General features: G+C 46.2%; 1 long non-coding RNA gene across 1 annotated transcript; it reads left to right on the top strand.

Annotated features, from left to right (window-relative positions):
* The first annotated feature begins 263 nt into the window (after window positions 1-263).
* LOC308478583 lies at window positions 264-979 on the top strand. Its single transcript, XR_013987178.1, has 2 exons — window positions 264-308; window positions 351-979. It is a non-coding gene; the product is annotated as an uncharacterized lncRNA (long non-coding RNA).
* The last annotated feature ends 23,501 nt before the right edge of the window (window positions 980-24,480 follow it).

Consider the following 24,480-nt stretch of genomic DNA (forward strand, 5'->3'; position numbering starts at 1 on the left):
TTGCCATAAATTTGATTTTAATTAATTTTTATAATGAAAGGTTTTTAGAATGCTGGATTATTTTGATTGTTGTTAGCCGCCCTGATCCCAGCTTCGGCTGGGGAGGGCGGGGTATAAATAAAATTTATTATTATTATTAATACATAACAGTCATATATTTATACTTAATGGCCACATTCCTGTAATCTCTGTGACTGACCAGTCCATTATACAGTGATACCTCAGAGGTCCGTTCTTAACCTGAAACTGTTCTTAACCTGAAGCTATTTAAGCAGTTTCTAGATTGCGCTCTCTATATATATTTAGTGGTTGCAGAGTCTCCTGTGTAGAATGACTTCAGCCAATAATAGCTGATTTGGAATAATCTGGTTAAGGCAGTTAAATCAGAAACTAATTTCAGAAGAAAAGTCTTAGTCTTTCAGTTCTGCTATTATGTTTGGCCAAAGGTCAGTTCCCTACAATGGTTATGCAAGTGATTTATTCTGCCTTTCCCCTCCCTCCAGAGAGCACCATGCATATAGCAAGAGCATTGATGGAATAATTTTATGCAAGCCCTATTTGTAATTTTTGGTAACCATACTTTCAAAAGTGAGTGGCTATCTGCAAGACGGCCGTTTGCATTCGTGATTATTCATTATGGGTGATAATCAGCGTTCATCACACTCATGAGTAGACCCATTGAATTCAATAGGCAAGTTTTAAGTCCATTGATTTATGTGGGTCAAGTTGAAGCATGACCTAGGTGGATGTCAGCCTTTCTACTTGTATCCAGCCTTTCTTCAATAACTCAAGGTGAGATATGAGTTGCTCTCAGATGGCTTCCCTTCCCAGCACTGACCAGACCTGTGTGACTTCAGCAAGGTTGCAGCATTGCGTGCCTTCAAACCCTGATGATCTTACTGTTTCAACTTTAAAGATGATTTGCAAACAAAAGAAAGCAATAATAATAATAATACAATTCCAGCAACAATGTTAAAAATGAGGAGATGTGTTTTTTTAAGCTGTAGCAACATAAAACAATAGTTGCCTGACCTTGTCAACCTGGTGCCTTCAATATGTTTTGGACTACAACTCACATCTGTAGTGGACACCCCAGTGCTCTCTGAGGCTGATGGGTGTTGTAGTCCAAAGCAGCTAGATGGTGCTAGGTTGGCTAATAATAATAATAATTTACAGTGGTACCTCTGGTTACATACTTAATTCGTTCCGGAGGTCCGTTCTTAACCTGAAACTGTTCTTAACCTGAAGCACCACTTTAGCTAATGGGGCCTCCCGCTGCTGCACAATTTCTGCTCTCATCCTGAAGCAAAGTTCTTAACCCGAGGTACTATTTCTGGGTTAGCGGAGTCTGTAACGTGAAGCGTATGTAACCCGAGGTACCACTGTATTACTTGTACACCGCCCATCTGGCTGGGTTTCCTCGGTCACTCTGGGCAGCTTTCAACAGAATATTAAAAACACGATAAAACATCAAACATTAAAAACTTGCCTAAACAGGGTTGCCTTCAGATGTCTTCTAAAAGTCAGATACAGTGGACCCTCCGGATATGAACTTAATTCATTCTGGGGGTCCGTACGTACCCCGAAAGTCCGCATCTAGAGGCGCTGCTTCTGTGCACACGCACGGCACAATCAAGTGCTTCTGCGCATGCACGCACAGCAAAACCCGGAAGTATACACTTCCAGGTTTGCTGTGTTCGCAACCCGAAAGTTACGTTACCCGAAGGTACATCCTGAATTGTAGTTCAACAACATTGGGAGGGCCACAGGTTCCCCCACCTCCCAGGTAGATTTTTGTTCCTCATCCACCAGATGGCTCTCAAGTCTCCAGTGACTGACTTACTATTCAAATATAATGTATGGGTAGTCCGTGATTATAAAAGGACTGGCTGTTCCGTTCGGGAACTCGCCTCTCCCAATAATCTCTTTAATAGACCTGAACATCCACGTAGTCTTTAGCACTGTTTTTATGTACACTTTATATTGCCGGTTTAAAATATTGGTTCAATGGGCTGCTAACAGTCTTCGCCACTAGCTGGCTGTATTGCACCATAATAATAATTCGGCAGAGCGTGCAGCTTTAGAAGGGAATGTAAATGAACATCTCAGGCAAACAAGCTGGCATCTTAACACTTTTTGTACTCCCTCCCCCTCCCCCAAGAGCCATCTGGGTCTGAGTATTGCCCCACACAACTTGGTTAATGGGCGGCTCATTATTCATTGCAAAAGCTACCGTATAGCCTTTTGAAGGGCAAACAGAAGTTGCAAGTGAGCTTCTGGGTTCTTCAAAGCTCTTCTTTCAGTTAAGTATGTAAGAAGGACCCTGCTGGATTAGACCAAAAGTCCCATCTAATCCAGAGCTGTCTAGGCTAAGGTTACCAGACGTCCCCGTTTCCTGGGGACAGTCCCCAGATTTACAAATCAGTCCCCATACAAAACCAATTGAAGTTGAAATGTGTCCCCGGATTCACTGGAAAAAATCTGGTAACCTTACTCAGGATAGAGGGTTTAACCAGTTGCCTATGGGAAGTCTGCAAGCAGGATTTGAGTGTTATAGCATGATCCTCAGCAACTGTTATTCAGGTACACTGCCTCTGGTCCTATAGGACATCATGACTAGTAGCCATGAATTTATCCCATCCCTTTCTAAAGCCATCCAAGTTGGCATCCACCACTGCATCTTGTGGCAGTGAGTTCCATAGTTCAACTGTGCACTGTGTAAAGGGCCTCCTTCCAGCTATTCTGGATCCCCATCATCCAGCAGTATGTTAAACCAAAGGAGCACCTAGTGCAAGACTTTTGGGGCAGATGTTTGGGGCTCCACTGAGAATTAGCAGGAAGGCCCCCCGCCAACCGGAGTAAATGATGTATCACAGATTCTCATCTAAAGAATGGGAGCCAGCCCCCACCCCATAGGACCAGCTGAACTAAGTGATGCTATGCACACTGAATTGAATATGGACTAAGCAGCTGAACTTAGGTCCCACTGAAATCAATGGGACACAATTTAGCCATGACTTTCACATAGCATGGGATGGGATCATAAAATTGGAAGGGACCAATTGTAGGCTGACCAGAAGAGGATGTGGCCCTTGGTCTGTAAAAGATTCCCCACCTCTGGTCTATTGTTAGATAAGAGCACCACCCTGTTAATTTAAAAAACCAGGCTGGCAGGTGGAGGTGTGAGGAGGAAAACCAGGTGTGATGTTGGAGCCCAGAAGTGCAGTTTGTAACAGTCTTAAGAAGTAGCGTGGGAGGTGTCAGGCAGATGAAATTAAATGCGTTCCCTGCAGTGTAAAACAAGCTGCATTGACAGCTGCAGTGGCAAAGAATCTGGCAGAAGGCGCTTGCAAAGTCAGTTGCCAGCTTGGTTGAAAGTTTCCCTCCTGATGAGGTGTTTTTGGAAATTGCACATGGCTGCAGGCAGGATCTGGGCAGGGGAGATTTTTATTCTGGCTATATTGGCTTGACAATCTGGCTGGCCACTGTGAGAACAGGATACTGAACTACATGGGCCTTTGACCTATCTAGCAGCACTTGTCTATTCTTGTGTTTTTCCAGACCTCTTAAAGTAGTTTCAAAGAGGTTTTGCTTTTTGTGGTTTCAAAGTGGGGCTGTGCCTTGATGGTAGAGCCATCCCAGCATCCAGATCGGGGTGGGGCGCATCCCAGCATCCACCATAGAGGTGGGGTGCACCGTGGGGCCTCCAGAGTCTGCCTGACTCCTCCCACTCCTCCCCACAACTGGAGGGGAGGCAGCGGGCGGACCATTTGGGCAGCATGGAGCCTGCGTGCCCGCAAGCCGCCACGTCTCTCCCAGGAGAGAAGTGTGGCTCGGGTGCGCTGCAGGCCCTGCAGTGAGTGCCACCCGGCATTTTGTCACCCCCCTCAGTGGTGACACTCGGGGCGGCCCACACACCCCTTCCTCTGCCCCTGAATCCATTATGCCGAGGTGCCAATTTTTGCATCTGGCTCCCAATCCACTGAGATGCCATTTCCTAACTGACTCACATTCAGAAGAACTCAGAATTCTAAGGCCACCATCACACCCAAGACATCTGAAGGCAGCCCTGTATACTATAGGGAAGTGGGTTTTTTAAAATGTTTAATGTTTTATTATGTTTTTATATATATTGGAAGCCACCCAGAGTAGCTGGGGCAACCCAGTCAAATGGGAGGGGTGTAAATAATAAAATTATTATTATTATGGAATAGGACGTCCCTATTTTCATTGGAGAAATGTTGGAGGGTACAACTCTCAGAGTGGTTTCGCAACCAATCCCTTCTCTCAGGGAACCCTGGGAATCGTAGCTCTGTGAGGGGAATAGGGGTCCCCTAACAACTTTCACAAGGGACGCGGGTGGCGCTGTGGGTTAAACCACAGAGCCTAGGGCTTGCCAATCAGAAGGTTGGCAGTTCGAATCCCCACAGTGGGGTGAGCTCCTGTTGTTCGGTCCCTGCTCCTGCCAACCTAGCTGTTTGAAAGCACGTCAAAGTGCAAGTACAGTGGTACCTCGCAAGTAGATAAATAGGTACTGCTCTGGCAGAAAGGTAAACGGCATTTCCGTGCGCTGCTCTGGTTCGCCAGAAGTGGCTTAGTCATACTGGCCACGTGACCTGGAAGCTATATGCCAGCTCCCTTGGCTAATAAAGCGAGATGAGCACCGCAATCCCAGAGTCGGTCACAACTGGACCTAACGGTCAGGGGTCCCTTTACCTAACAACTCTCACACTAGGGACAGAGACTAATGGCAAGGGCTGGGGACACAGGAAATTGCCATATACTGAGTCAAACCATTGGTCCATCTAGTTCTTAATTTCTTACTCTAACTGGCAAAGGCTCTCTAGGCTTTCAAATTGGCTACATTTCCAACCCTACCAGGAAATGTCAGGGAATGAACCCGAGACCTTCTGCATACAAGATGGATGCTTTACCACTGAGCTGCGACCCTCCCCAAGAAGTTGTGTTGCCCTTTACATCCCTTGGGGAAGAATAAGCAAACGGCACTGCTAGTGGATGAAATATCCAGCTCATTTTCCTTTGTATGCAATATTGAGAAATGAGTGATATTATTTTTAATCTCTCCCCCTCACTCCTTTTTGGATATTCAGCTACAATATGTGCTTGAAACCAAGCCAACACAAGGCAAACACTCTGATTAAGCATCGCACCCCTGGAGCAAGGCAGACAATGCCCCCTTTGTTCTCCAGAGTGTATGGCCTGCTAGTCAGGCAACGTTTGTTTAGCCCACGTGTAACACAGTTTATCGTAACTCAAAAGCTCCGAAAACAAGAGGCCTACACACAGTGTTGCCGTTGTGCTGATAGGACTCGCTGCGAAACGGCCAATGCCCTCCTTTGTTGACCTTGATGTTTCCAAACTGATAGTTTTTAAAGGAAGCTTTGATTGTTTCCCGAGTCCTGTTCTTTTTTGCTGACTGATAAGACAGTGGTTGGGGGGGGGGTGTTTTGTTGTTGGTTTTTTGGTTGTTTTTTTAAGCCTGCTTTGTTCAGTGGCCTCCTCAGCTTTTCACATGCTTGAACGAAACGTCAGTGCCAGCAGGTGAATGATGATGATTAAAACGAAAACCAAAAATCAACAACTGGATTGTAATGGAATCAAAAGGGGGGGGGGGGAATGACTGTTGTTTAACCAAATGGTTTCCTCCCCGCTGCATTAATGTTCCTTTTGTTTGCTTGCTTGCTGAATTTTACAGCTGTGAAAAGGCAGTGGATTTCATACGAAGGACCAGCAGGAAAAGGATCTAAAACAAAAATGACAGTATCATAAGAACATAAGTAGTGTGTTACTAGGATCAGGCCAGTGGGCAAACTAGTCCAGCACTGTGTTCTCACGGCAGTCAGCCAGATGCCTATGGGAAGCCAGACAGGACAAGAGCACTCTATGCCCTTGCAATTCCCAGAAACTGGCATTCATAGGCATTCTGCCACCGATAGCCGCATTCCCCATAAATTAGTCTAACTAACCCTCTACTGAAGCCACCCTAGTTGGTGGCCATTGCTATTGTCCTAATACAACAACAATGCCTTTCTGCTAATTTATAGTGCAGCCGTGTGTCATAGTGTAACTTTTCTTCTCCTTGAAATCTTTCCATTCCTGTTGGTCGTTAACATGGACGAAGAAATAGTTTGCTCCTTTCCTTCTCCCTCCCCATCCCTTTTCCTTTTGTGCTGTGTCTTTTAGGATTGCCGGATGGCTGGTAAGAGACAGTTACTGATCCATGTGCACTGTGCTGGGGGGGTGGTGGTTCTGGCTGAAGAGCAGGAGGAAAATGCTAATGATCAGTAACTGCCAACCAACTTCTTTGTAAACTGATGCTGGTCAGAATATGCAGCTTTGTACTCAGAATAGCTTTGTCTGCCAGGGGTAATAACCCTAAAGTTCCTGTAATCTTTCTACCACCAGCCTTACCAGACTATTCTTTCTGCATTCTTCTGTTACATTCACCCCAGCAAATGCTCAACATTCTCAAGATACAAAATTAATGCAGACTAAAATAAGATGCCGTGACTCAATGTGCATGTTTGCTCCAAAGTAAATCCCACTGACTTCATTTGAGCTTACTCCCCAGCCCACACACGTGCAACTGCAACCCATGGGACACATGCAGCCCTCAGAGGTGTTTTGTGCAGCTCTTGTGGGTGCCCAAGCCCCATCTCCATCACTGAATTCTTCCACTTCCTGTTGCAAATTTTGCTGCCTCTGGATGAATGCTCATTGCCGTACAACTACAAACGCCATCAGTTGCAAATGCTCACGTCAAACCTCTGTATAATAATAATAATAATAATAATAATAATAATAATAATAATTTTTATTTATTTATACCCCGACCTTCCCGGTTTAAAAACCGGGCTCAGGGCGGCTAACAGCAAATATAAAGCATTGATTAAAATGCGACTTAAAAACAGCATTCTAAAATTCAGGGGTCATTTTTTTTGCGGGGGGGGGGGGACCCAGTCAGTAGACATCATATGATCACCAGGGCTAACTGGTCAAGTTGATCCTACTAGGGCCAGCAAGGAGACCAGGGAAGAATTTAAATGTGGGGGCCCAGAAAGGGTTTCTTCATAGAGGAGGAAAGGGGAAAAGGGAATAGAGGATCAGGCTAATTCAAGTTGAAGGCCAGGCGGAATAGCTCTGTCTTACGTGGGTCCTAGGCCGCAGAGGGCTTTAGAGGTCAAAACCAGCACCTTAAACCTGACCCTGTACTCCACCGGGAGCCAGTGCAGCTGGTAGAGCACTGGGTGAATATGCTCCCATGGCAGGGACCCCGTGAGGAGCCTCGCTGCAGCATTCTGCACTCCCTGGAGTTTCTGGGACAGTTTCAAGGGCAGCCCCGCATAGAGCGAGTTAAACGTTCTGCAAGCAAAACGTTCTGCAAGCAAATCTGGATGAATGCTCAGTAAATTGGCTGTCTGGAGGAGCCCACCAAAGAGCAAAAGAGAACAGTGTTTCCTCCAGTAGGTGGAGTAGTATCTTTAAATTACTGAAGAATATTTTGGCATACAACTGCAGTTGTCTGACACATACCTTGCAAGGAAAAGAAAGACCACCATCTATATTGAATACAGCCCATTCTTTTAAATACCGTATTGTTATCCCCTGGCATTTTGATGGCTCGGCATGGCGTACTTTTTGTGCATGCAAATAATTTCATTTGCAAAAGCTATCGGACTCATCGTTGTCTGTGAGGCTCAGGGGACGTGTACTTCCATTCTGCAAGGAACACAATGCAAATTCTTGTTCGCAAGCAGAATGAGCCTGGTGTGATACAATATGCACTGGGTAGCTCCGTTGGTTAGAGCATGGTGCTGATAACGCCAAGGTTGCAGGTTCGATCCCTGCATAGGACAGATGCATATTCCTGCACTGCAGGGGTTTGGAGTAGATGATTCTCAGCATCCCTTCAAACTCTTCAATTCTATGATTCTAATGAAATCAAGTTAACCCCCTGTCTAAGGAGGACAATTCAGGCTGCTGAGGCTTATCTTCAGGAATAAGGTTCCTAGATCTCACTCATTTCAGGGTTTGGGTCTCTTGCGTGTCAAGACCCCGCAACCACCCCCTCGTTGAAGAATAAACACACAGGACACAAATATTAGGTTAATGTTATTGGGCAAATTTTGGCCACAACTTTATTGATTACAGAATGTGAGCAGTATTGGCTTAGGCATTGAATGGACCTGACTATATCTGACTCCTGCCCGTTGCGCAGGGAGTTTGGTAAGGGTAGACCACCAGAAGGGGGAGCCCCATCGATGCAGACCAACTCGAGCTCCCCCTAGTTGTTCTCGATGGGGTCATGTCATGGCCCTAGCCCCGCCCCGGGCTTCAGACAAGATCCACACACACCCCGGATTCCTTTAACGGAATACCCTTAAGCTTGGAGGGGCAGGTGATGGCCACACCTCACCTCCCCGATCATAAGGTCAAACAATGCCTAATCGCAAAACCTTACACAGTTGTGGCGATTGCTACAAGGTAGGCAAAAACCAAATGGCTCCATGCCAATTTTGCTAGGTGGAAAAATTCCTACCAGGCCCCTCAAAGGTGACCAACCGAGGTCCATAGCAAGGCCAATGAAGAAAACCTGCAAAATAGGGAGGGAGGGTGGGAGTTAGAAGCAGCGAGCCAAGAGGAAGCCCTCCGGCTTGCGCCTCTGCTTAAATGGTCCCGGCCACGCCCCCACCAGCCAGCGGATTGGCTGGCTGGTCATTGACATGGGCAGGATCCCCCGGGCAACGCAGGACTTCGTCCCCCGCCCCGGAGGTGAGTGGGTGGCCAAGCAGTCCACCACAACTCCTCCCCACAATGAAGTGGAGTGGACTTTTTCAGTGTCTCTGAAGAGCAGGAACAAAATTAAGGTGAAGGGTCAGGTCCAAAGTGGGCAAATCTGCCTTCTGCTTGGCTTGACTCACGAGCTTTTGCTGTTTGGACCAATCACCTAGAACCATAGAATTGTAGAGTTGAAGGGGACCAGAATCCTAGAAGCTGGGACCTTCTGCTTGCAAAGTGCATGTTTTATCCCTCAGCCATAGTCCCAACACTGATGGGAAGGCCCGATATGCATTGATGAATGTTATTCGCACCAGCCTATCTCTACTGGCTAAATGCAACCTGCAGGCCTAGAGGTCAAAGATTTCATTACCAGCAGTTCATTTAATAGGCAGAGATGAATGATGGAAAAAAAGTGAATGTAATTGAATTCTTTAGGGCGATTGATCTTCCCCAAGCCACTTCTGCTACCAATTTTCAGTCAAGAAGGAATATACAGCATCTTATAAATAAATTGAACTTGTTTTTTTCCAGGAGGGCTTGCGGGGAGGGAGGGAGGAATTAGGTCTGGACCACGACATGCAAATCCTAGCCAGCGTGTATCTCCAAAATCGCATTCATTTTCTCAGCATTCCTGCAGCGCCACCTGATCTTAAAAGGCGCCAGGTGCCAATGATAACAAGTGGATCAGTGATTTCTCATAAATGCCTGGTATATACAAAGCAAGGAGAAGAAGCCAGGAATCCAATAATAAATACAACAAGGTGCACAAATAGCAGAATTGGAACCAGATGAGCATCAGGGCTTGGTTTCAGTACAGAGGGTCAAGAGGCCATTTCTTCTCTGGGCAGCTCTAGACAGATCATTAATGCAACACCATTCTTTGCTCACCCCTACACACAGCCCTTGGAGTTGGTTTTGGAAGATTAACAGGGCTTATCAAATGAGTCACTCTTGATTAGCACAATTAGTCCAGCTTACATTCGTTAAAAGTCCCTCCTTTCCAGCATGAGTCAGGGGCAAGGGAAACAGTGTTTATTTTATTTATCCAAGCACCCGCCATTGACAACATAATATATACAATTAGGTTGCCAGCAATTAGCCTTGTGAAAGGAAACAGCGGCGCTTGGAAGCGGTTGGGTTTCTCCTGCGAATATAGGGTTGGGGCGGGCGGGGAGAGGGTCCATAGCAAAAGTTTGTGAACTCAGCGGTCAGAAGAGAGAGTTGTTGTCGTTGGCCAGTTGATCGTAATCGCTCGACTGTAGTGCAAATGGTTTGGGCATGAGAGCGGTTTAAGCCTGCGGAAAGCAGAATCACAAACCTCCATCCCTGTTTACTCAAGACAGCCAGCCTGGGGACAGGCTGTGGGTGGCCATGTCTGAGCCCAGATTTGGAGAGAACTATCCAAAGGGACGTGGGTGGCGCCGTGGGTTAAACTACAGAGCCTAGGACTTGCCGATCAGGTCGGCGGTTTGAATCCCCACGACGGGGTGAGCTCCCGTTGCTCGGTCCCTGCTCCTGCCAACCTAGCAGTTCGAAAGCACGTCAAAGTGCAAGTAGATAAATAGGTACTGCTCCAGCGGGAAGGTAAACGGCGTTTCCGTGCGCTGCTCTGGTTCGCCAGAAGCGGCTTAGTCATGCTGGCCACATGGCCCGGAAGCTGTACGCCGGCTCCCTTGGCCAATAAAGCGAGAAGAGCGCCGCAACCCCAGAGTCGGTCACAATGGGACCATTAGGTCAGGGGTCCCTTTACCCTTTTATCTCCAGCTCTGGGATGCGGGTGGCCCTGTGGGTTAAACCACAGAGCCTAGGGCTTGCTGATCAGAAGGTCGGTGGTTCGAATCCCCGCAATGGGGTGAGCTCCCGTTGCTCGGTCCCTGCTCCTGCCAACCTAGCTGTTCGAAAGCACGTCAAAGTGCAAGTAGATAAATAGGTACCGCTCCGGCAGGAAGGTAAACGGCATTTCCGTGCGCTGCTCTGCTTCGCCAGAAGCGGCTTAGTCATGCTGGCCACATGACCTGGAAGCTGTACGCCGGCTCCCTCGACCAGTAAAGCGAGATGAGCGCCGCAACCCCAGAGTTGGTCACAATGGGACCATTAGGTCAGGGGTCCCTTTGCCTTTACCTTATCTCCAGCTCCAGATTAATAACCTGGGCCACAGATCAGATGAGGAGGGGAGGTTGTGTGTGTGTGTGTGTGTGTGTCCTCTCTCTGTGTGTGTGCAGGCATGCTGAGGCATGGAGTGCAGCACCCACAGCTATCATGAAGTTACTGGAGGTTTGGCACAGAGTGACTGCAGCTCTACAGCCACAGTCCCTTGCGTGCAGGGAGATTTTGACTGGGGGCTTGTGTGCTTCCACAATGAGTGGTGTCTAAGTCTGTGCCCTGGATTCAGCCAAGGTCTGACTCCCAACATGAATTTGGTTGATTTGCAGGAGGGGGTGGGGATCTGGGCTTCAGGCAAGTCAGATGGTGATAGCCCTGGGTTGCTCTAGATTAGGCCATTCAGAAGATCCAGAGCTGCTGGAGAAGAGAGTTGGGTAGGAAGAGAGACCTCAGCCAGATGGAATCCTCCAGAGAGCCAGTGTGGTGTAGTGGTTAAGAGCGGTAGTCTCATAATCTGGGGAACCGGGTTTGCGTCTCCGCTCCTCCACATGCAGCTGCTGGGTGACCTTGGGCCAGTCACACTCCTTTGAAGTCTCTCAGCCCCACTCACCTCACAGAGTGTTTGTTGTGGGGGAGGAAGGGAAAGGAGAATGTTAGCCGCTTTGAGACTCCTTAAAGGGAGTGAAAGGCGGGATATCAAATCCAAACTCCTCCTCCTCCTCCTCCTCCTCCTCCTCCTCCTCCTCCTCTTCTTCTTCTTCTTCTTCTTCTTCTTTTGTTCATCTGTAATTGTAATCTACCCTTCACCGAATGGCCCTCGTATTTACGGGACCGTCTCTCCTGGTATGCCTTGCAGAGGACCTTAAGGTACATGAATAACCATAGTTTAGAGGTCCCGGGCCCTAAGGAAGTCAGACTATCCTCCACCAGGGCCAGGGCCTTTTCGGTGATGGCTCCGACCTGGTGGAATGCTCTGTCCTATGAGACTAGGGCCCTACAGGATTTAACCTCCTTCCCTTGGGCCTGTAAGACAGAGCTATTCTGCCTGGCCTTTAATTTGAATTCAGCCTGATCTTTTATTTCCCTTCTCTTCCCTCCCCCTCCCCTTTTATGAAGATTACCCGCTCTGAGACCCCACAGCTAATTCTCCCCTGGCCTCCTCGCTGGCCCAAGTAGGACTAATTCAACCAGCTAGCCCTGGTGACTATCTAATGCTTATTAGATGGATTTTCCCTAAATTGATTTCTGAACTTTGAATTTTATTGTTATTCATGTTCTTATACTGTATTTTATGCTGCTTTTACAATTAAGTGTTTTAAATTTGTTGTTAGCCGCCCTGAGCCCGGTTTTTGAACCGGGAAGGGCGGGGTATAAAGAAAAATTTATTATTATTCTTTATTAAAAGTATCACAAGTACAAAGGAGTATTTAAAACACAGCCTGAAAAAAACCCACAAAACAACGACAAAGTTAATTAAACAGCAGCAGGGAACAGCACTGTGGGAAGAGGGAAGGGACACACTCATTCAAAGAGAAAAGAAGTGTGTCTCTCGAACAAATCATTCCAAAAGTGTAAGCCGATGGCCTAAGATGCACCTCTTTAACGCCACACCAGAGATCCAATAACTATTTTTTTCTGGATAATGTCAGTCACGCCATAGATCTGTGAGGAGTGCAGGTGCACACTTTAGATCTGGGTCATAGAGAAGACTTGTTGACGAAGGCCTAAGAAATGACAAAAGTAAACATTTAAACAAAAAGCAGGCCGCAGCGAAGATGCTAATGAAAGCTTTGCTCTGCAAAGGACGGCCCATCCCCAAAAGAGTCCTCCTTGCCTTCAGTATCTCTCTTTCAAAATAGCCTCAGTAATTATGTTCTGAGAACTGAGGAAGAAAATGATACACAATGGCAGTTGTGGGCAGTTCAGAGATAAACACCAGCAGGCAAGCACAGGCTGTACTTTGGGGTTTCCTGTAACCAGCTGAAAACAGTGCTGGGCTCGAGGAACTTTGACTTGCCAACCGAGATTTAATTTTGTACCTACTCTTGGCAGTGACTTTGAGTAGCCTGGGGGCAAACACCTTCTAAACTAAAGTCTCATACCCTCCTTGTGTTCCAGTTTTCCAGGGACAGTCCCAGAATTGCAAAAGCCACCCCGGTTTCTGATTTGACCCCAGAATGTCCCTATTTCTCCTGCCTGCGCTGAACCTAGAGGGAGGGGGAGCTGGCGCTTGTCTTGAGTGGCAGTGGCATCAGCAGTGGTAGCTGCAAAGGAACACCCCATTGCCTCTCAATGGCTGTGAAATAAAAAAATAAGGTCTTATATTTATATAATAAATGTTCATGGATTTGCCAGGCAAACACGTACATAAATGTATGGGCCCCATGTCTGAGGCAGCACAGGAGGGCAGTCCTGGGGCCATTTTGACTCCCAGACTGACCAAATGTTTTCTCTGCAAGGTCAAAGGGAAATGGAAAAGCCTCCCCATTGACTTTTCATTCACAAAACCTGTCTTGAGGGTATATCTGTGTATGAATAGGGTGAGCCTGTGACCTGGCTCAGGAACTACAAAAGACTGGCCAGACTCCCCAGGGTATCCAATCAAGTAAGCATTAACAGGTAACCTGCCAGACAGGAGATAAACAACGACAGGAGATAAACAACGCACTCAGATTTCTGCTGTAGACTGCCCTTTCTGTGATGTAGGTATGATGCATCTGGGGGGTGGCCTTGGGCTACACCCCTTCTGTGATGTATGTATGATGTTTCTGGAGGTGGTCTTGGATGGGTAATTTAAAATGTCTTTTAAAATAAAATAAAATCACAAACTGATGGCTGTCACATGGAAGAGCGAACAAGCTTGTTTGCTTCTGCTCTGGAGGGTAGGACCTGAACTAATGGCTTCAAGTTACAAGAAGGGAGATTCTGACTAAATACCAGGAAGAACTTTCTGACAGTAAGAGCTGTTCGACGGTCTCCCTCAGGAGGTTGTGGACTCTCCTTCCTTGGAGGTTTTTAAGCAGAGATTGGATGGCCATGGATGTTTTAGCTGAGATAACTGCACTGCAGAGGGTTGGACTAGATGACCCTTGGTGCCCCTTCTGACTATACAGTCCTATGATTCTATGACATGGAAATGTGGAGAATTGAACACTGGAAAAATGAGAAACTGAAATAAACCAATATAGACAGATTCACCCAATCCTAATACAGTGGTACCTTGGGTTACAGACACTTCAGGTTACAGATGCTTCAGGTTACTGACTCCGCTAACCCAGAAATATTACCTCGGGTTAAGAACTTTACCTCAGGATGAGAACAGAAATCGTGCTCTGGCGGCGTGGCGGCAGCAGGAGGCCCCATTAGCTAAAGTGGTGCTTCAGGTTAAGAACAGTTTCAGGTTAAGAACAGACCTCCAGAACGAATTAAGTTCTTAACCTGAGGTACCACTGTAACACCACAGCTTCAAAATTGAACCAGTGTGCCCTAAACTCACAGCCCCTGTACAAATTCATCAGCTTAAGTTTTATTTAACTGTTGATCCAAGCCTCTGTTGTGTTCTCGTCCTCCTTCACTGGAATAATAATAATACAGAAAACAACCAGAATACAATATCCTTTGCATCATTCCTTGCAGAGGTTTCGTCCCGATACTCCTTTTTAGCTTTTTCTTCTTTCGTGTAGTTTTACCAGCTGAAGGAAACTTAGCACTTTCCCTCGAGTAACGTTTGCACGTTCAAGCCTGTAATTGGAATATTCCTAGAAGGGATCATTAAAGTTTCCTGCAGGCAGTTGGCTGAACCTGCCTCTTCTGTTTTGCCACACCAAAGAAATAAAAATAAATCCACAGCCTAATTTAGCAATAATTAAATCAGAAAGAAGCATAAAATTATGAGGGAAAGTTAATTGTGCAGGTGCATTCCAGATGTGAACGATACAGCTCTTTAGCTTAGCACATTTCCCACAAACTAATATATATTTTCCCGGCTGTTAGCTGCAGCTGAGCTCAGGGGAGAGAGGGAGAGTGATAGGGAAGGGGTGTGTGTGTGTTTGTTTGTGTGTATGCAAGTGTGTGTGACTGAGTGACACTCACACCCACATGCAAGTTCATGCAGTTGTTACATTTTTACAAATCCACATTAACATTTCTGTTATGTACTGAGTTGAATAGGATCCAAAAGGCAGCAGTCTGATTGGTCCTAGAACAATAGGATTCAGAATGCAGCAATCTGATTGGTCCTAGAACAATAGGGTCCAGAATGCAGCAGTCTGATTGGTTCTAGAACAATGCAGCAGTATGATTGGTCCGCAGGAACCACCCAATCCAGCTCCAGGTGGAAGTGAATCTGCAACCTGATTGGCCTACAGAAGAATCCCAGAATTAGCCAATCACCCATTGTGTAAATAATGTATATAAAGCAGATATTTTGGGGGAACTTTCACTCCTCACTACTATGAGCTGAATAAAGAGCATGAAATCCACACTCGGCTCCAAGTATATTTCAGTTTCCCACTGATCGGTCTCAGCAGTGAACCCTCCCACTGCATCCATGGAAAGTATTACAAGGTCCCAGGTTCAATCCCTGGGCATCTCCAGGTAGGGCCAGAAAAGATTTCTGCTGAAACTCTTGAACACTACAGCCATCCCCATTGGCCCTAATACCTCCCAATCCCTTAATCCGGGATGAGGCTCCATAAAAAAGCTGTTTTAGCAGTGGTGAGGAAGTTTTAATGTCTTAGGTCCTTCCCCAGGGAGTTTCAAATGCAAAAGTTTGATCTTTTGTTGTATTATCTCCATTTTCCTTCTACCCTTTTAGCACAAAATTCTCACAATTTTCACAATTTTATATGCAAATTTGCTGAATATACACATTTTTTGCAAAGCAATTTCTTCTAATATACCTCCTGTTTCATTTTTTATATATGTACTCCATATGCATTCTTATGCACAATTTATCCCAATATATGCATTTTTGTACTTATTCCTTGGGTCAGAGAATCTGGAAGTGGTTCAATGGCCATCCTTTCAAAGAATGGCTGTGCTGTGGTTTGCTCGCTGCTTCAGAAATTGCAAATTAGGTAAATTGCGCCTTTTAAATGCAAACTAAATAAAATTTATCCCCCATCCCTTATGCATGAGTATGCTACATACAAAATCAAGCCCCATTGGAATCCTTGGTATCACAGATAAGCTAACATGGAAAAATTTACCTTGAGATTATTACCTAACTTACCTAATCTGTGTTAAATGATCTTGAGAATGCAGCCTTGTATGCATGAAAAGACTCTAAAACCAGACTGGAAAGTAATTGCTGCTAGTACCTCCTAGTTTATTTGTAATGTTCCCCAAAAGCTTATTGTTCCAATTGATATTCTATATGTGTTCAGATGTTGCTAGGGAAAGGATGCGGCTACAGAAGGAAGGGATTGTGGAATAAAACATGTTGGCGGAAGCCGCGTGGCTCGTTGTTGCTTAGCGACGCTATATCCCACATCTTCCAGCACGCCTCGCCTTCCCTTGAGACCAATCAGATTGAGCACTGAAGTACTTGGGAAGCTAAGGATGCGAAGTTAAAGACCAATTGCTTTATAGGATGCAATGGAAGCTATGCTAGGTCATAAAAGGGGGCGGGCGAAGAATCTAAAACCCACAGTGGTGCCATTGCTTTAATGGGACCAAAAAGGCAAGCATCAAGTTTTCCAGAACTCAGTCATTGCTTCCTTATCCCAGGAACCCAGGTGGTGGTGGAGGAGGAGTTTGGATTTGATATCCTGCTTTATCACTACCCGAAGGAGTCTCAAAGCGGCCAACATTCTCCTTTCCCTTCATCCCCCACAACAAACACTCTGTGAGGTGAGTGGGAGTGAGAGACTTCAAAGAAGTGTGACTGGCCCAAGGTCACCCAGCAGTTGCATGTGGAGGAGCGGAGACACGAACCCGGTTCACCAGATTACAAGTCCACTGCTCTTAACCACTACACCACACTGGCTGATTACACCACACAGGTGTAATCTGGAAGCCAGAGCACCTAGCAGAGATGGGCAGAACAGTCCAACTTCCGCTCTGGCAGGGGGTTGACTAAAAGGAAGCATCCCTCTGCTCAGCTCTCTTGGCTGAGTCAATGACACAGGTGTCATTCCGTTGGAGCCAACTTCCCCCTTCTGCCAGCTGAATGTGCAGATCCGCAGTTGGCCCACTGGGAGTATCTCAGAGCCAAGCGGGGAGCACTAGCCGGGCAATCTGTGGGAGGAAGGGATCAGGCTGAGCTGCCTCAGAATCCACTGTCATTTCCATTTTTTGTTTTTGCATTTGATTCATTTAAACGTTTGATTCATTTACCGGTAATCATTTTCTTTTTTATTATTACTTTAGCTTGCCAATTCTTAATTGGCTTCCAGGTCAATTCGCACAGGAAGTGACAGTGAAACTCCTAGCAGATGAACATCTGTATATTACACACCAGGTAGCCAAATTCGCACTGACAGCCAAGAAGCTCCATTCCAGCTATGTGAATGCACTCCAGTCTTAAGTCTTAATGTTGTAAATTTCTTTTAAGTTGTAAACTGCTACAGGTTACGTGTATGATTTTAGATGAAAGTTTCCTTTTATTCCCCTTGTAAAGGCCTTTGGCTATATACAATAAAAATTGATTGCTGTCGACTCACTGCCAGCAGAGCTACCTATTGGCAGGCACCTTTGTACTGCTTTGAAGAAGAATCGTAGCTCACTGGCAAAACACAAGCTCTGCAAGTATAAAGTCCCAACACTTCTGGTACATAGGAAGCTGCAATATATCAAGCCAGACTGTTTTCCCATCGAACCAGCCCATTATTGTCTACTCTGATGGGGGCCAGCTCTCCAGGATCTCAGGCTGAGTTCCTCTCTCCCATCATTTGCTAAATGATCTTCTTCACTGAAGATGCCAGGGGGTTAAATTGGAAGCTTCTATGCACAAAGCATGCCTCGTCTTATAGAGAACTCAGCTGCACATAATGCTAATTATTTCACTTTTGCAATCTTCACATTTCCCCTCTTTATTTAATTACAGACATGGAGAGTCTTCGGGGGGGGGGGTGATGCAGCACAAAGAGAGGACAGGCTTGACCCTCCCTGCACCCCCATGATTGCAGCAAAAGGAGCCGATGGGGCCTCTCCCCAAGCCTAACAGCGGCATGGAGGATGTTTTGCTGTGATCAAAGTGAACGGAAAGGTTAACTCTCTCTTCCCCATACTCCTCGTTCCCACTGAGCACTGCCCATCATGCCTATAATTAAATAGGGGGGGGCACATGGCATGACTGCAAATTAGGCAATTACCACTATGTGTGGCGATTGCACTCAAGTGCCGTTCCTTTCCCAGTCGGTGGATTTCTGGTAACAGGAGTGGGGATGACCCAGTGACATAGCATGGTTTGCCAGTGCCCGGGACAGAGTACGCATGCACATTCAACTGCCTACTGGCATCTGCATCACCCAGAAGATTGCAGCCACAGAGATAAGAAAAAAAGATATGTTCCATTGTCTGGAGAGGCCACTTCCTGGTTCACATGGAGAAGCCGTATTCAACGGAGCCCAGTGATGGAAGCATGCAGCTGTGTTGAGGCAGCACTGGGTGCTTAAATTTTGCACCTCCTAACAATTTTGTGCCTGGGGCAACCACCCCTGTGCCCCCCCATCCTATGCCACTAGGATGACCCGTATCCAAGCGTCTTGGTCAAGGCCTATCAGTTAGGATTGCCTTGTGTTCTGCTCTATAGAGGACATTCCTCTGTTTCAGGCATGGCGAACCTTTTTGGACCAGTGGGCACATGCTGAAGTTTGAGAAAGTGCTGGGGGCACCTGTCACAAAATGGCTGCCGTGGGGTATGTGGCAGAACACAAAATTAGGGCAGATCAACACATTCAAAGCACACCCAATGCTCCAAAGAATCCTGGGTCCTGTAAGTTTGTTAAGGGGGCTAGGAATTGCCCACTGTTAAGTTGTGGGTGAACATATCAGACAACACAGCGATTCTTCAAACAGCTCTTGTTTATTCACAGGCCAGAACAGAACTGAACTAAAGGGCTCAGTCAGCCTGCTTATATAGAGCTCCAGTACCACGTTACTGTAACAACTTTCTAAAACTATCCAATCACTGAATGTCACTTTCGATCCTTCATTTGCATAACTATCTACAGTATCCCCCTGCTGGCCCAGGGTGAGAACTTCAGTACATAACACCCACCAACAGTTAGCACCTGACCCCAGACAAAAAGAGTCACACAGGTCACCTGGCCACAGCATTCCTCACTTTAAGGAGATACATTATTCCTAAATGTGCATCTATACACAGAACTTAGCTGATGGAAATCATAAGCTATATGCCCCATCTTTTGTACTCTGTTTCGGGGATGCATAACTGGCTACCCTACAATCAAAGTAGACGCTATTGTGATAAGATGGACCAGTGACCACACTCTGAATATGGCGCAGTTACATATGGGCAGTTACACCATAGCGATGATCTAATGCATAGTTATCCACGCTAAAGCCTCATCTGAGATCAACAAGCCTGAAGCAGGCTTGATTTCTCTGTGATGACTATCTCGGCGCGTTTTCACTTCAAAGGTCTAGCCTGTCAATCTGCAGGCCGCAGCATTTTTTCTAAAATCCCAATATGCTTGTGGCTCCATGACAAAGATATGCCTGTGATAAATCCCCATAGATTTTCACAGCATCGCTTTGGAAGGCAAGATAAAAAGACTTCTATTTAGGCCGTGGCATCAGGAGCGGAAGCCATAAAGACACACAGTTAAATGCTATCACTCTTGTTTGCAGGAAGTGGAAGTGTGTGAATACAGCGTCTCTGATCAGCCGGGCTGGAATCGATGCTCAGCAGAGTCAGGCACCTGCCAAAGGCCTCATAGTGAGGGTCCAGTGTTCAAGAGTACCCCCTGGGCTCCCCTTGACCACTTCTACCTGCTTGTTTGTCCACTTGTTGCTCTGACTCAGATACTGGTGGTGGTTAGGAGGAGGAGGAGGAGTAGATGGCGTGGATGTTCTGCCTGGCAAACAAGCGTGTAATAGCACTGATTGGGAAGAGGAGGAGCAGCAGCTGGCGATGGATGTAGTGGTGAGTTAGAATCACAGAAGGAAGAGAGGCCCATGGAGAGGGTCTTGCCCTGGAGGCAAAACTGCTGATCAGAAGTTGTGACGTGTTGGTGCTTCCACATGGCAAATTAGAATTGGTGTTTCTCATGCAGGCAGTGTGTGTGTGTGTGTGTGTGTGTGTGTGTGTGTGCAGCATCCAAGAGGAACACGCAAACATGTCATTTGGCTTCTCATTTTTCCAATCTTACATTCAGTTCCCCACTTTTCTACATCAGTTTGCAATTAAAAAAAAATACTAATGAGAATTCTTCAGTATTTTAGTGTGACTTGTCTCATCATCATCATCATCATCATCATCATCATCATAATTTAATTATACCCCGCCTATCTGGCTGGGTTTCCTCAGCCTAATACACACTTTTTTGTATGCAATTTCACCTAGCATAATGTATTTTTGTACGTTATTTTAATGAACATATGCATTTAGATGCACACTATAGCAAATGCATTTTTGCACTCATTACTTGGGCGGAGAACTTTTACAACAAACTGCATTGCAAAAATTTGGATAAGTGTGAATTCTGAAGGAAGGCTGTTTATTATTTCAGAAAGGGTAAACTAGGTAGGTTCGCCTTTAAATGCAAAATGAATCAAATTTCTTCCCCCTCCCTGGTACCAACAAATCAAAGGCCAGCTCAGCTGTTGGTCTGGCACCTTCCCCCATGCTTCAGATGGAGAAATGTTGGAGAGTATGGAGTTATCCAAACCCCGAGCCATCTGAAGGCAATCCTGTATAGGGAAGTTTTTCCAAAAAGTGCTTAATGTTTTATTATGTTTATATATATATTGGAAGCAGCCCAGAGTGGCTGGGGTGACCCAGTAAGATGTGTGGGGTATAAAGAGTAAAAATATCATTATGGAATGGGATGCCCCTATTTTCATCGGAGAAATGCCGGAGGGTATGTGTGATGGGTTTGGTATCAGGCTTTGTCTACCCATATCCCTCACTTAAATTCCCCCCTTCAACCACACAGCCCACCAGACTTGCATGGGAACTGCAAATCTACACAAATGATGCACAAGCATAGTTTATTTATTTTTGCCGGTCAACTTGGAGCCCCTTCTCATAACTCCCTTCCCAGTTCTAAGATCAAGAAAAGTGGGCAGAAGAAACCTTGGCAAACATATTTCAAGCTGGCTTGATCAATGGGAGGCAACTGCAGACCCAAAGATAACATTGTCATTGTTACTGCTTTCCTATCTGTTAGAGAACCTGTTGATAGCAAGTTCTAAGAAAAACAAGACATTCATTAGTAGGAGGTGTTGTGCTTGCAGCAATTAGTTCTCTCAAATTTCGTGTAACTCCAAAGTGGGGGCCCAAGTCACTTTCCCAGGAGTTACACTGCGTGGGCTGCAAGGAGCTCCAGAGATTTAGGGCTTTGGGTTGTTGCTACATTTCATGCCACGCTTGCCAGAGATAAGCAAGAACCAAGGTCATCCTTTACTGAATGGAGCCCTATGAAGAATGAAGGGGGAAAGAGAAAACCAGCAGCCGAGATGGGGGCTTTAGGAGTTGTCGCTTGAGTCACGAACGCCAAGGCTGCTGAGATGAATCACTGGGAAACATGGAGCCCCGTTGCAAACCAGTTCTGGGAAGTTCACATGTTGACGTGTGCGCAGAATGCGAAGGTGTAACATTTGAGTCATTTAATGATTTGAGGGCTCCTTGTCCTTGCTACTTGTCCGGTCCTGATATTTCGAGGCATTGTGGGATACTGGTATTTCTCCCTGTGGCTTAATTAATCTGTACTGATAATTCTACCACCCACTGTTGGAGGCAGTATACTTCTGAATGCCAGTTGCTGGGAGAGAACTATAAGTGCTGTAAGTAGGGCCCTATCAGACTGGCCTTGTTTTTTGTAAATGCCCCCACACCTCTGCCAGCACCAAGACATGTTGTTACAACATAGCCTGGAGCCATTGTACATTCAGACACATCTCAGAAGGCAAGCAGAACTGCTATTTTTGAAGTCATTGCCTGCTTTCCCTCTACAGTGGTAGAGGTTGTCGGAGCCAGCCGTTACAAATGGCGCAGTTTAGCATAAAATAAAGACACAGAGAGCCAGCAATATTTTCAGGATGGTATGAGCAGCTCCTTTCGAACTTCTTCTCTCCCTCTGGTAACTTTTTTATTCTCCTTTGTCTCTCTCCAGCCGCATGGCCGTTTGCCAATGTCTCACGTTACCTCATCCGGTCAAGGCTTTTATTGCCCCCATCACCATATAGGGTCATCACTGCCCAGAGGAAACACAACTCCATTTAAGGTCAATACATTCCAATACATTGTAAAGCTCAGAGTGCTGGTCAGCCGAGGTCAGGGGGCACCCTGCAATATTACAAGCCTTTACCGTGGCTTTATGACTCCCACAAGAGGTTACAGACGCTTCAGGTTACAGACTCCGCTAACCCAGAAATATTACCTCGGGTTAAGAACTTTGCTTCAGGATGAGAACAGAAATCATGCTCCGGCGGTGCAGCAGCAGCAGAAGGCCCCATTAGCTAAAGTGGTACCTCAGGTTAAGAACAGTTTCAGGTTAAGAACGGACCTCCAGAACGAGTTAAGTTCTTAACCCGAGGTACCACTGTACTTCCTTTCATTCTCCAAGTGCGTGCAGTTTTACCACTGTCCACCACTGACACAAAATTGAACTGGTTGCTACTCCAGCTGCAAATGGTTGTCACCTGTCTGCCTCGGGAGGCAATGGAAGAGTGTGCCTTCAGGGGTGAAGTCAAGCCATTGGAGAGTTACAGCACCTGCTGTGGCTGTAGAAACCGATACAAGAGAGACATGCTTTGTTGCAGCTGAGACAAATGAAGGTGTCCGATTGTGCTGCTGCAGGTGTACCATGGCATTTCTTCTTTCTGAGCTCCTCTGGCCACTGCTGTGGATACGCAACCTGACTGTCTGTCTGTCTCCAGGCACTGCGGTTGTCTGCAAGGGATTTCCACACAGCAGGGTTGATCTTGCCTTTTAGTTGTGGGTGAACATATCAGACCACACAGCGATTCTTCAAACAGCTCTTGTTTATTCACAGGCCCAGAACAGAACAGAACAGGACTGAAGGGTTCAGCCAACCTGCTTACATAGAGCTCAACTCCAAAGAAACAGTAACAACTTTCTGTAACTTATCCAATCGCTGAACGTCACTTTCAATTCCTTATTTGCATATGTGGACCTGAGTGAAAACTATCTACAGTATCCCCCTGCTGGCCCAGGGTAAGAACTTCAGTACATAACATTGCCAGCCATCATGTCTCATTTGCAGGCATCTTTGTAATGCAGAGTTGATCTGCCAACAGGCCTGGTGCCTGAAGCCAGCTCCCTGTAGAACACTTCAAATACAAGACAATGAAAGGGCTATCAGTACAGAGACATAGGCCAGAGGGAAAACTCCTCTGTTCGTCCATAAGGAATTGTGGCCAGTGGCTGCTTTCAGTTTAATACTTCAGGCTGTGTGTTACTCTACTGAAGCTATGGGGAATGTCTGGGGGGGTCAAATGTGGCCAGCACTGCTTCGGACCCATCTTGAGTGCTTTTGTCTGCCTGGAATGTATACTTGAACTCTGATAATATTTCTTCTTTGGGCCTGAATGCCAGTGTGTGAAGGGTTTTGAGTTTACTGAAGAAAGGTAGAAGTCATCGATTGCTCTGCCATCTTTCGCCTTGGCCTCACGCAGCATCGGCAAGTGGTCCAGAAATGTTTCCCTCAAGGGATTGTGGGCCTCATGCTGAAAAAAATGTTCCCTATTCATGCTCTCCTCTTGGTTTGTTTTTTAAATCCCCACACCTGGCTCCTCTAAGCTCTGCCTCCCCGTGCGCCAAACTTCTTGAGCAGTTTGACAACAGAATAATTGAGGCAGAGAGGTTATGGGTTCTCCATCACCTTAAATTACTAAGCAAAGCCTGGAAGGCCATCAGTTGAGGATGCCGCATTGAGCAGGAGGGTGGATCTGCTCACCTACGAGGCCTCCTCCACTTCTGTGATTCTATTCCAGTGGCTTCTGAGTAGACGCTTGGGCCTCCTTTAAAAATGACCAGACCTTTGTGGCTGCCATTTGCTATCAGCTTAAGAGTTATATAACTGTCTGAGCTTAACACCCAAGAGCAGAGCTTTATCTTGGTGTCACAGCGGCATCAGAACTCGCTGTATTTTACCTCAGAAATGCAGACACTTGCCCATTTGCTTTCCTATGAGAGCTGAATATCAATAAGCAAGTTATTTTGAAATTGCGCAAAGGTGACTGACTAGTATCTTTTGAAGCAAAAATAAACGTTTTGGAGTTTAGTAAATAATACTCCTCTCCACCAATTTAGCCTTTCCCTGCACCTCCATATTTATGTCCCGTCTTCACTCTTTGCAGTTGACACTAATGATCGAGCAAGGCTTAATATTGCTCTCTCTCTCCCCCCCCCCCCATTTCTCA

This window comes from Podarcis pityusensis (assembly GCF_964106645.2).
Source record: "Podarcis pityusensis genome assembly, chromosome: 5".
In the NCBI taxonomy this organism is placed as follows: domain Eukaryota; kingdom Metazoa; phylum Chordata; class Lepidosauria; order Squamata; family Lacertidae; genus Podarcis; species Podarcis pityusensis.